The 12454-nt window shown below is 46.9% G+C and overlaps 1 protein-coding gene across 26 annotated transcripts in view; it reads left to right on the top strand.

Annotated features, from left to right (window-relative positions):
- DYSF (dysferlin) overlaps nucleotides 1-12454 on the top strand; it is a 233977-nt gene that overhangs the window by 30918 nt on the left and 190605 nt on the right. The window lies entirely within an intron of this gene.

Raw genomic sequence — 12454 nt, 5'->3', positions numbered from 1 at the left:
TGTGGAGTATACAGACTGCAGAATCCCAGGCCCCAGGGAGCTGGGGTTTCAATTAGCATTTATCCACCTCCTCCCATGGGACTGGCCCAGTGATAGATGTTGGGAGAATCTGGCTGTGGCTTCAGGAACTCAGCCATGGGTACAGCTGAGCTTCCAGGCTACAGGGGAGGGAAGATGGGCTGGAATCAGGTGTCCACGTATTTGCACAGACAGTGTGTGCCCCAGGGAGCAGGAAGACTCACTGCCTGCTGCTCCAGCCCAGAGGCTCCCTGAGGTGGGCTCTCTTTCCCGGCCCAGCCCAGGCCAGTGAGGGCAGAGGCCCCCTGCAGGAGGCAGGCAGGCAGGCAAAGTGAAACTGTAGCTAGCAGGGAGCTTTCCAGGAATGCTTCATGGAAGGGGTAGGACTAGAGGTTAAGATTCGTGGTTTAGAAATCAGAACAGTAAAAATGAGTAGCCCGGCCTGGGCGCTTCCCTGTGTTGGGGTTTCTGCTGAGTTTTTCATGTACCTAGTGGTGGGTTTCTTGGTGGCGGGATCAAAGTTGTGGTGGCAAAAGCAGGCTCCCCCTAGGCAGGCGATGAATCCCTTCTCTTGCCATTGAGCCCCTGGGCCTTGTAAACGGAGGTGGTGGGGTGGACAAGTTCAACCCAACCTGCAGATGGGTGGGTCTTGGACTGGGGCTGTGGGTGGACTGGGAGACACAGCACATGAAACTGCTCATGATGAGCCTTAAGCATCAGAGTGGGAGTCCGGTTGTCCCTGCTGGGCATGAGAGGAGGCAGCTGCGTTAGATGCCAGCAGGAGTGGGTTCGTGCTTCAAGTGCCATTTACGGAGGTCTAGGCCCAAGCATCAGGGATGGGCTTGCTGTTTTGTGACCTGCTCACAGGGGAGCCTTTGTTTGGGAACTGGGTCAGTGGTGTCTGAGGCCTGAAAGCCTGGCTGTGTTGCCCTGGGGTGGGGCAGAAGGGGTTGGGGAGGATGAGAATTCAGGAACCTAGGGAAGGGCAATCAGGGTCTCCGGCTGCAAAACACCTGGAAAATTTGAAATGTTAAAAACTCAGAAAAAAACCCAATTGCCACCTTCTCTCTGTGGCTGTGCTGGCCATGGGTGCATGGTGTGGGGAGGGTGGGGCACTTTCACTGGGCCCCCAAAAGTGTGGCTGCAAGGTGTGGGGCCCAGGCCTGTGGGCCAGGGCATCTTGGGCCCGTCTCTTCCAGCTGTTGACCTCAGACATCTCCACCTGCACGGGGGACAGGGATTGGAATCATTTCAGCTACCTTCCAACGCAGACACTGTGGAAGGCAAGGCAGCCGCTAACAAGCATGAATGGTGGACCCGCAGATCAGGGAGGGAGCAGCCCTGGACAGTGGGCAGTCCTCGAAGGCTTCCTGGAGGAGGGTCACTCAGACTGACTTGAAGGCAGGGGTAGGCTTTGAAAAGGCCAGAAGGGGAGGGTATTCCAGCGTGTGGATGTGGCGGGCAGCCAGGCTTAGGCCTCACAGGTGGGACTCAGTCTCACGACACGTGCGGCCCTGTGAGAAGTGGGTGGTGGGGAAGAATTGAGAGGGGGGTCTCCAATGCCAGGCTGAGGAGAATAGCAGCAAAGTCACACAACTGCCACACAGCTGAGTGTCTGGCCGCATGCTGTCTTATATACAAGACCTTTTCCCATCAGTTAGGCACGACTATTGTAACTGTCACCGTTACAGATGGGGAAACTGAGGCTCTGAGAGATTGGGCAACTTTCTTGAAGGCTAGTGATGGCAGAGCTGTGATTGGAAGGCAGGTTTTTGGGACATGCTCATAGTCACTGAGCCCCATGTGCCTCTCGGAGGCTCCTGGAAGCCCCAGGATGGTGTTGGTCTCTTCTGGAGAGTTCAGTTCCCCTGACAATGCCGGCGTTGACAGAGTTTAGAGGGGCAGAGGCAGGACAGTCTGGTTACTGCAGGTCATGCAGCAGAAGCACATGTTTCATTTTCATTATCTTATCCAGCATTGTTACAGGCTCTGTGGGGAGATTTCCCCTTTTTTTTTTTTTTTTTTGAGACGAAGTCTTGCTCTGTGGCCCAGGCTGGAGTGCAGTGGTGCGATCTCTGCTCACTGCAACCTCCACCTCCCAGGTTCAAGCGATTCTCCTGCCTCAGCCTCCCTACTAGCTGGGATTACAGGTGCCCACCACCACACCTGGCTAATTTTTGTATTTTTAGTAGAGACAGGGTTCCTCCATGTTGGCCAGAGCAGTCTTGAACTCCTGACCTCAGGTGATCCTCCTGGCTCAGCCTCTCAAAGTGCTGAGATTACAGGCATGAGCCACCATGCCTGGCCAGAGATTTCCTTTAAAAATTTTTGAAATTATTATGGGTAGATAATAGTTGTATATATCTATGGGGTGCACGTGATGCTCTGACACAGGCATAATGTATAACAATCAAGTCAGAGTAACTGGAGTATCCATCACCACAGACATTTATCATTTCTTGTGTTAGCAACATTCCAATTCTACTCTTTTAGTTGTTTTAAAATATACAATAGATTATTGTTGACTGTAGTCACCCTATTGTGCTAGGGAATACTAGACTCATTCATTCCATCTAACTGTGTTTTTGTATCCATTAACCACCTTGCTTTATCCCCCTCTCCCTGCTACCCTTCCCTGCCTCTGGATTCTACTCTATCTCCGGAAGTTCAATTTTTAAAAAATTAGTTCTCTGTAGGGAGATTTCTAAGACCACAAAGGCAAAATGAGAGCTGTGAACATATTTTTGACCAATTCAAGGGCCAGGCTAGCCCTCAGGGTAACAGTAAGTGAGGGCCACACGCAGGCTGTTCTGGCTCTGTGGAGCAGAGGTCATATGGGGAACGGGAAGCTTCGAACCTTGGGGTCCTCCCATTGGCCCCTGTGGGTGTTCTCTAGCTCCTGGGGGCAGCTACCTCCCTAAAAACCAGTGCCCCATGTGAGCAGTTCACTGCAAGGCTGTGTGCCAGAAATCAGGTCCTCAGAGATCAGTTTATAGGACAGCCAATTCACCAACCTCACCAGTTTACCAGAAACACCTTTCTTATAACATTTAAATGTAATTTTTGATTTTTCCAAACATTTTTCTCAGTTTCAGATTTCTAGCAATTAAAACTTGTCTTAATTAAACTAGATTGAAATGTGCACGTACATTCATAAATACTTGAGGACTCTCAGAATATGCCAAAGCAACACTGTCATGAGAAGAAATGATAGAATTTTGGCTCCATGGCTGGGCATTGTGGCTCATACCTGTAATCCCAGCACTTTGGGAGGCCGAGGGCAGCAGATCACATGAGGTCAGGAGTTTGAGACCAGCCTGGCCAAGATGGTGAAACCCCGTCACTACTCAAAATACAAAAATTAGCTGGGCGTGGTGGCGGGCACCTGTAATCCCAGCTACTCAGGAGGCTGAGACAGGAGAATCGCTTGAACCCGGGAAGCAGAGGTTGCAGTGAGCCAAGATCACTGGCTTTGTGCCAGGAGAACATGGGATGTGTGGCCTCCTCAGCTGTTTTCAGGCAGGTGCGCTGCCTCAGGGGAGGGAGCACAGGTACCTGCAAGGTAATTCTGTCACCCCACCCCATGACCAGATGGCAAAGTACTTCCACCCTACACATGGATGTGAGAAAACAACCAAAGACAAGCAGCAATACAAATTCCAAAAGTGTAAAAAGAAAACCATACCAGGGAGCAACAAGAATGAACGCATGACATTTTAAATTTTGAAAGGAAAGGAAAAACCTTCAGGGAATCCAGTTCAATGAGCATTTTCTGTATTTATTTTTGAGATGGAGTCTTGCTCTGTTGCCCAGGCTGCAGTGCAGTGGTACGATCTTGGCTCACTGCAACCTCCGCCTCCTGGGTTCAAGTGATTCTCCCATCTCGGCCTCCCAAAATGCTGGGATTACAAGTGTGAGCCACCGTGCCCAGCCCTTCAATGAGCATTTTAAATTGAAGACCTCCTCACTGCCCTCCAGTCCTGCCTGTTGGGTCAGGAAGCAAACAGGGACTCAAGGGTTAGGTGGCTGTGCCTTGCAACTGTCCTCAGGCCTCTCCAGTTGGTGGGTTCCAGTGAGGGTCCCCGGAGTCATCATGCAGCCACCCGTTTTGTTTGTGGGAATCCTGCGCGTGTCTTCTGTGAGCTCCCCCGCTGTCCAACCTCATCCTCTTCCAAGTGAGGGGATCACAGCCCTCTGCATCTGTTAACCCTCTCAGTCCCCCTCCACCTTGCCTCCCCTCCCTCTTCCCCACCTCCACCCTCTGGCTCTCTCTGCTTCTAGATTTCCCCTCAAGCCTCCCTCATTCTTTACAGCCTGTCACTCTGTCTCTGTGTCTCCTGCTTTGCTTCTTTTCCTTCCTGTGCCCCTCCTTTTATTCTTTCTCTCCTCCTTCTCTTGCCCCTCCTCGATCCTCACCATCCTCACCGCCACTGTCCTCTCTTTCCTATGGCTCCTGGGGCATTTGGCATTTCTGGGTTTTCCCTGATGATCACTGGCAATTTAGGGTGATCTTGTTAAACCAGAGTGGTCTGCTGGCCCAGAGTGGGATCTGGGGAATCCTTTCATGCCTCAGGAAGGAAATCTCCATCTGGGAACTGTCTCTGGGCTGCTCAGCATGCCATTAACCCATGAGAGGGGCAGCCCTAAGCCCGAGGATCCCTGAGCCAACTTCAGGGATGGATCGACTTTATCTGGCTAAAATCAGGTTTCCAATGCGCATAAAAGGAAGCTCCACTCCTTAGGGTGGAAGACACTCAGGCAAACCTAGCGGGTGGTCCTGGGATCCTGTTCCAGGCTGCACTGGACAATTTCCTGTTTACTCGGGGCTTCTCAGAGAGAAGCTGAAGGGGAGATGATCCAGGTCCCTGACCAGGTGTTTTGACCCCTGGGATGTTCAGCCCAGAGGTTCCCAATTCAGGCCACACAATAGAATCACCTGGGCAGCTTTTACACCCACTCATGCCTGGGCCTTGGCTGAGGTTCTGAGTTCGTTGGTTTGGGGCAGGGTCTGTGCAGCATCACCTACTCTCCAGGTGCTGGTGTTTTCGTTGCGCAGCCTGGGCTGAGAGCCACTGATCTGGACTCTAGACCAGCGCTGCCCACTAGAACTTTCTGAGATGATGGAAATGTTGTCTTTGTGTTGACTAGTGTGCCTGAGAAATTGAATCTTAAATTGTATTTAATTTTAATGACTTAGATTTAATTAATTCCATGTGGCTAGTGGCTACTGTGTTGGACAGAGCAGCTTTAGATTTTTGGAACAGTGTTTCCATCCTGGCTGCATCTAGAAATGACCTGGGAGCTTAAAAAAAAAATAAGGGTCTGAGCTCCGCACTAAGCTGATTAAACAAGAACCTCTGGAGTGGGCTGCAGGAGTCAGCACTTTTGGAAACCACCCAGGATGGCAGGGGGGCAGTGTGCCCGCAGGGTAGAGAACTCACTGTGTTAGAGAGATGCTGGCATTTTTTCATTGTTGTTGTTTAGGCAGAGTCTCGCTCTGTCGCCCAGGAAGGAATGCAGTGGCATGATCTCGGCTCACTGCAACCTCTGCCTCACAGGTTCAAGCGATTCTCCTGTCTCAGCCTCCCGAGTAGCTGGGATTACAGGTGCCCGCCATCTCACCTGGCTAGTTTTTGTATTTTTAGTAGAGACAGGGTTTCACCCTGTTGGTCAGGCTGTTCTTGAACTCCTGACCTCAGGTGATCCACCTGCCTTGGCTTCCCAAAGTGCTGGGATTACAGGTGTGAGCCACTGTGCCTGGTCTGATGCTGGCACTTCTGAAAGGAATTGCTCTCAATTTTTCCATGGATTAGCTAAGAAATAAATAGAAATGGTCATTCTTGTAATTGTTTATGTATGTGATTATTGGCAAAATAATCACCATCAAGTAATAATGGCTGAAACTGCACATGGTAAAATTGTTACAGAACTGAAAAACAGATGGAAGAATCCTGTTGGTAACTGCAAACACTGACCTGGGAAGTTGGACTTAGTGGAAATAATTCCACAAAAGAAAACTCAAAATGGCAAGGAGCAATATTTGATAAAACTTAATGTCAACCAAAAAAAAAAAAAAAATTAAAAATCTGTGAGCCAAATCTGTGTTGGGAAATTTAAGCAGGGATTAATTGTCCCCAATGAAAAGAATTTTGGTAAAATGAAAATAAAGATGGTAAAAGAGAAAAAGAAAACAATTTAATTGCTCTGTATGCAAAACATATCAACACATTAAACTGGCTTCATTTAATTTGTTCTGGAAAAATGCCTTCTCAGTGGAAATTAATTACTGTAGGTGTTTTTTATATTTAAATGTTTGGTAAATATAAACATGGAAGCAAAAATCTCCATGGGGTCAAAACATCCACCTGGCAAAGCACCATGGTCAAAATGATGCTCACCTTGACTGCAGTGATTCACTAACCCCAGGCCTAACCGGGCCCCAAGACAGGGGGCCCAGATGCAACAAGGAAGCATACAGAACAACCTGTTAAATGAGGAGGTCTCAAATACCACAGGCGACACCTTATATTAAGGCATTAATCATCGTTTCTCTGAGATACAGACTTGAGTGGGCTCCCTGTGTTTTTCCTGGTCACTCTACCCTCCAGCCTGACCGTGCCCCCAGCCTCTCTGCTTTAATCAAGTGGTATAGGAGGAGGTCTAGTCAGGATTGCCTTTAAAGACGCTCTCTTAGGTGTTCACAGTGGCATTTTCTTTGGAATAGTGTGATCTACTCTGTATCTTTTAGCGACCTGGTGACTCTGTAAAGTGGGCACTGAGGGGCCTCTCACCTGCACTCAGATGCCTTTCTGCCTTCACCCTTCCCCATGGTCTGAGCATCAGTCATGGTGCCTGCAACTGGAGGGGACCCAGGAGACAACCCGAGAACTTTCCTGAGCCCCAGTGCTCCTTCTCCTCCTTCCTCCTTCAGCTGCTCCTCCTCCCACCCCCACATTGAGCTGGATGATCTGGCCCAGGGGAATAAGCGTGGACTTTGAGAAGAACCAGGGTCTAGCTGCAACACTCTGTGGCCTTGGGCAGATCACTACACTCCCTGAACCTTGCTTTCTTCCATTCTTAGGGAGTGTCAAATCAAGGGACCTGCCACAACGGGGGGCTCCCTAAATGTTAGTTCTGCACTGCTGCCTTGCTCTTGTCCCCCCGTGCTTCCTTCTGCTGCCCCCACCACTCAAAGTCCCACTGACCCAGCCCTCTCCCAGCAAAGGCTGCTCTTAGCCAGCTGTGGGTTGAAAAAGCACCAAATCATATGAATGCATAGGTGGCAGCCTATGGCTTCATGTTTCACTCTATTTTAGGAATTGGGGGGATGCTGCTTTATAGCTCAGACTCTGCTTAGAAAAGAGAGAAGTGTTAATGGTAGGTGTCCAGCCACTGCAGTAGATTATGAGGAGATATTTTAGGAATGGTGTATCTTCTTCCTGACATAGGGCCATCTCTGAGCCTGGCCTTGGTGCCATCGGGGCGGAGGCAAGGGTGGCCTGATGCCTCCTATGACAATGAGTTTCATTTGTTGAGGGAATGTGGAGGTTTCCAGGAAGGGGCTGAACATGCTCTTAGTTCTTCAGGGTAGCCATGCATGGGAGATGACAGAGGCGCCTGGGGAGGGGGCCTGGCCAATTGAGGCCTGTCTCCCACACCTGGAGTGTGCTGGTGGGATTGAGGGGCTCTGTACTGGGAGGGGCAGGTATTCTAATTCTCAGGCTGTCCATCAGAGCTTGCAGGGCAGGGGTGGTGGAATGAGAATGAGGGTCAGGGGCTTTGCTCAGGGACCCCACTGTCAGCAGAGTTCTATCCTGGCACTGTCTGTAACCTGGACCTCTCTGAAACCTGGACCTCTCTGAAACCGTTTCCTCATCAGGACAATGGCAAAAGCAGTCCCTATGTTGCAAGGTTGCTGTGAAATTTAAATAATATATTGCATGTGTGTCAAATGCCTGCTCAGTGCTTGGAATACTGAAGGTGCAATATATGGGGGCTGTTGGGAGCAGGATCCATATAGATGCACTTACGTAAACCACACAAACATGTGAACACTATGTGCATGGCCCGTATGGACACCTGGCTGTACCTGAGTGTGCACTAGCATTGCATAATATGTGCACATGCATTTTTTTTAATTTAAAACAACCAAAAAATTTCACGGAAGTATAAAAAAACCTAAGTAATTTTTATAAGTATAAAAGTGCATTTCATTCTCAAAAAGTTTTAAAGGAAAAAGTACAAGTTCTCCCATCTTCTACCCATGAATTTCTTCTCTTTTCTCCAGAGGTGCCCATTGTTAACGATTTGGTGCGTATCTTTCTTTCTTTTTTGAGACAGAGTTTCGCTCTCGTTGCCCAGGCTGGAGTGCAATGGCACGATCTCAGCTCACTGCAACCTCTGCCTCCCGGGTTCAAGTGATTCTCCTGCCTCAGCTTCCGGAGTAGCTGGGATTACAGGTGCCTGCCACCACGCCCAGCTGATTTTTGTATTTGTAGTCACCATGTTGGCCAGGCTGGTCTTGGACTCCTGACCTCAGGTGATCCGCCTGCCTCGGCCTTCCAAAGTGTTGGGATTACAGGCGTGAGCCACTGCGCCCGGCCTGGTGCATATCTTTCTGGACTTTTCCTAAGTTATCTACAGACATCTGTTTATACACATGCATACTCATTTACTTATACAAAAATGGAATTATGCTATATGTATTGGTCTGCACTTTGCTTTTATCACTTCATCATTGACTCTTTCCCAGGTCAGTTCATCACATTTTTAAATGGTTATGTGGTATTCCGCGGTATGTGTGCACCGTAATTTACCCCACTGTACTCTCATTGACTGATATTTAGTTTCTTTCCAATGTCTTGCTCTCGAATGATTATCCAGTAAACATCTTTATCCAAATATTTTTATGTTCTTATGCTATTTTTTTCTTTAGGATAGGTCATTAGAAGTGGGATTACTAGATCAAAGGGTATAAGAAAATAACATTTTTTGTAGATTCTGCCAAATTACTTTTCAAAAATGTTGTCCCAATTAATGTCCACCAACAATGCAATAAAGTGCCTAATTTATTTTTGCTAGTAGAACGGACCAAAAAAAGTTGTAATTTGTGTTTCCTTGGCCATTTGTAAAGTTGAGCATCTTTTGTGTGCTGATTGCCCATTTCTGTTTCTTCTTTTGTGATTGCCAATCATTGTATTTTGGGTTGCTCGTCTTTTCCTTTTAATTCATAATAATTACATATATTTGGAATATTATTAGGAATACTAACCCTCACTCTGTTCTATCTGTATAAAACTTTTTTCTCTCTGCTTCTCACCTGTCAGTTGCACTCACATGGCAACAGGCATTTACCCAGAGGTGCACGTGTGCACACAGACCTTTATTTGTTTGTTTTAAATTTTTAAGTTCAGGGTACAGGTGCAGGTTTCTTACATAGGTAAACTTGTGTCATGGGAGTTTGTTGTACAGATTATTTCCTCACCCAGGCATTAAGCCTAGGACCCATTGGTTATTTTTCCTGATCTTCTCCCTCCTCCCACCCTCCACCCTCTGAAAGGTCCCAGTGTGTGTCCTCCTCTATGTGCCCATGTGTTCTCATCATTTAGCTCCCACTTATAAGTGAGAACATTTGGGATTTGGTTGTCTGTTCCTGGGTTAGTTTGCTAAGGATTATGGCCTCCAGCTCCATCCATGTTCCTGCAAAGGACATGATCTCATTCTTTTTCATGGCTGCATAGTATTCCAGGGAGTATATGTATCACGTTTTCTTTATCCAGTCTATCATCGATGGGCATTTAGGTTGATTCTATGTCTTTACTATTGTGAATAGTGCTGCAATGAACATACATAGCACACAGACCTTTATAAAGGCAGAGTGGCGGTTTGCTATGTTAGAAGTTGGGAAAAGGCATAGGCTTGGCCTCTGGTTTTGGCAAGCTGGTTTGCCAGCCCCCGCTTCTGGCATGCTTGGGAGGCTGTTTTGGGCAGGATTATTTACCCTTCACTGCCTCATTGTTTTCAGCAGTCCCGAAAGCATTGACCATATCCTTATTTTCAAGGATTTTTATGACTATATTTTGCCCTGGATTCTATCCAGGACATCCCTGGCTTTCAGAATCATTTTTCTTTTGTCTTTCTCTAGACTGAAGTGGAAAACTATTTAGAGTTACCCTTGGGCAGGCCCTGGGGAATCAGATACTGGCAGGAAGGCTGCCAGAGGCCAGGGGACTCAGGGGCTGTGGAATGTCCTGCTGTTCCCTGTTTCCTGCCCCTCACTGCCTGGCACGCATAGCGGAGAGCTGGAGGGGCTCAGAGGACAGGTGTTTCCTCCCCTGTATGGCATATGTCTCCTTCCAGGACAGGGCTCTCTCACTTTCCTGTCACCTGGCTCATTGACGCTAACCAGGGGGAGATACAGTGAGTCAGTGATGAGTTACTCGCAATACATATATAGTTTTAATTGGCATGCGCTTTTCTTCATTTCAAAGCAAGAATGAGAAATGGATACATGGTAACCCTTCTGGAACATTTTTTTTAATTCAAATTTAAAGTTGTAAAAATAGTACAAGAACATCCATATATTCTTTACTCAGATATACTTATTCACATTTTACTCCATTAGTTTTAGTATATATGTTTTATTATACTTATTATTATTATCTCCCTTCCTCCCCCCCCCTCCCTTTTCTTTCTCTCTTCTCTCCCTTCTTGTTTCTCCCTCTTTCTCTTACTCCTGTTTGAAGGTAAGTCATATTCATCATGGTCTTTGACTCCTAAATATTTCAGTGTATATTTCTTAAGAGTAGGGACACAGTTATCAACTTCAGTAAATTTAACACGATGCCATACTTTTTTGTTTGTTTGTTTGTTTTTGAGACAGGGCCTCACTCTGTTGTCCAGGCTGGAGTGCAGTGCTTTGAACAAGGCTCACTGTAGCCTTGACTTCCTGGGCTCAATCCATCCTCCTACCTCAGCCTTCCGAGTAGCTGGGAGCACAGGCACAAGCCACCTCGTCTGGCTAATTTAATATATATATATTTTTTGTAGAGACAGGGTCTCACTATGTTGTCCAGGCTGATCTTGAACTCCTAGGATCAAGGGATCCTCCTGCCTCAGCCTCCTAAAGTGGTGGGATTACAGGAGGGAGCTACAGCACCTGGCTGATACCATACTTTTATCTAATATATTGTTTGTATTCCAGTCATGTTAATGGATGAAATAATGTTTTTCATTTCATAGCAATTTCCCTTTCCCTCTCCCCCAGTGCGGGATTCAGCCTGTGGTCCATATTGAATTTAGTCATGTTTCCATAGCCTCCTTTAATCTGGAACGTTTCCATAGTCTTTGTCTTTCATGACAATTTACAGTTTTGAATAATATACTATCCCTTTTTTCTAATAGAATGTTCCTCATTTGGGATGTCAACCTAAATAACGAACAGAGAAAAAAGATATTTATGAGGGAATAGAGCCAGCCATGGGAATATGCATGCCATAGTAAACCATGTGAGTATTTAAGGAGGTAAAGAAACACAAAGGTTTTCAGCTGGGTGCGCTGGCTCACGCCTGTAATACCAGCACTTTGGGAGGCCAAGGTGGGTGGATCATTTGAGGTCAGGAGTTCAAGACCAGCCTGGCCAACATGGTGAAACCCCGTCACTACTCAAAATACAAAAATTAGCCGGGCGTGATGGCATGCGCCTGTAGTCCCAGCTACCTGGGAGGCCGAGGCAGGAGAATTGCTTGAACCCGGGAGGTGGAGGTTTTAGAGAGCTGAGATCGTGCCACTGCACTACAGCCTGGGTGATAGAGTGATACTCTGTCTCAAAAAAAAAAAAAAAAAAAAAAAAAAAAAGAAAGAAACACAAAGGTTTCTTAGAGGAAAATAATGAGGATTACATAATTATTTTGAAATATTATCCTTGGCTATAAAAATCAATTACAAGGGTGATTCTGGTCCAAGGTTGGACTGGTAATTAGTGGGTAGATGTTCTTGCAGAAGTGTTTTTTGAGTAAGGCTGTTATAGCCTTTGTGCAAGACTGTGTTTTTGCAGTCTTTTGTGAGGGTTTTTGTTATCAGGCATACAAGCATGAGAACCCTCTCTTCATGGCCTTCCTTAGCTCTTTTTGTTAGGGTTTTCTTAACATTAGCGACTCCATTTTTATTCTGACAACTTTCGTGGCAGTTTGTTTGATGTTTTCTCATGCTTAGATTCAAGCTTGGATTAGGTTACTCATCCCTGGCCAGAACACTGTCTAAGTGATGCTGTGTCTATCTCTGGATCTGGAGGCACGTGATGTTCCTTACTGGGGAACGTTAATTTCAATCACCTGGTCAAGGTGTTGTCTGATTTTTCCATTGCATATTTAAAGTTCTTTTCTCCCCCTTGAAGTTTGTTAAGATGTACTTGAAGATGGTGCAAATATCCTGCTTC

The sequence above is a fragment of the Pan troglodytes genome, chromosome 12 (assembly GCF_028858775.2).
Source record: "Pan troglodytes isolate AG18354 chromosome 12, NHGRI_mPanTro3-v2.0_pri, whole genome shotgun sequence".
Classification (NCBI taxonomy): domain Eukaryota; kingdom Metazoa; phylum Chordata; class Mammalia; order Primates; family Hominidae; genus Pan; species Pan troglodytes.
This window is presented reverse-complemented; position numbering and strand designations above follow the sequence as displayed.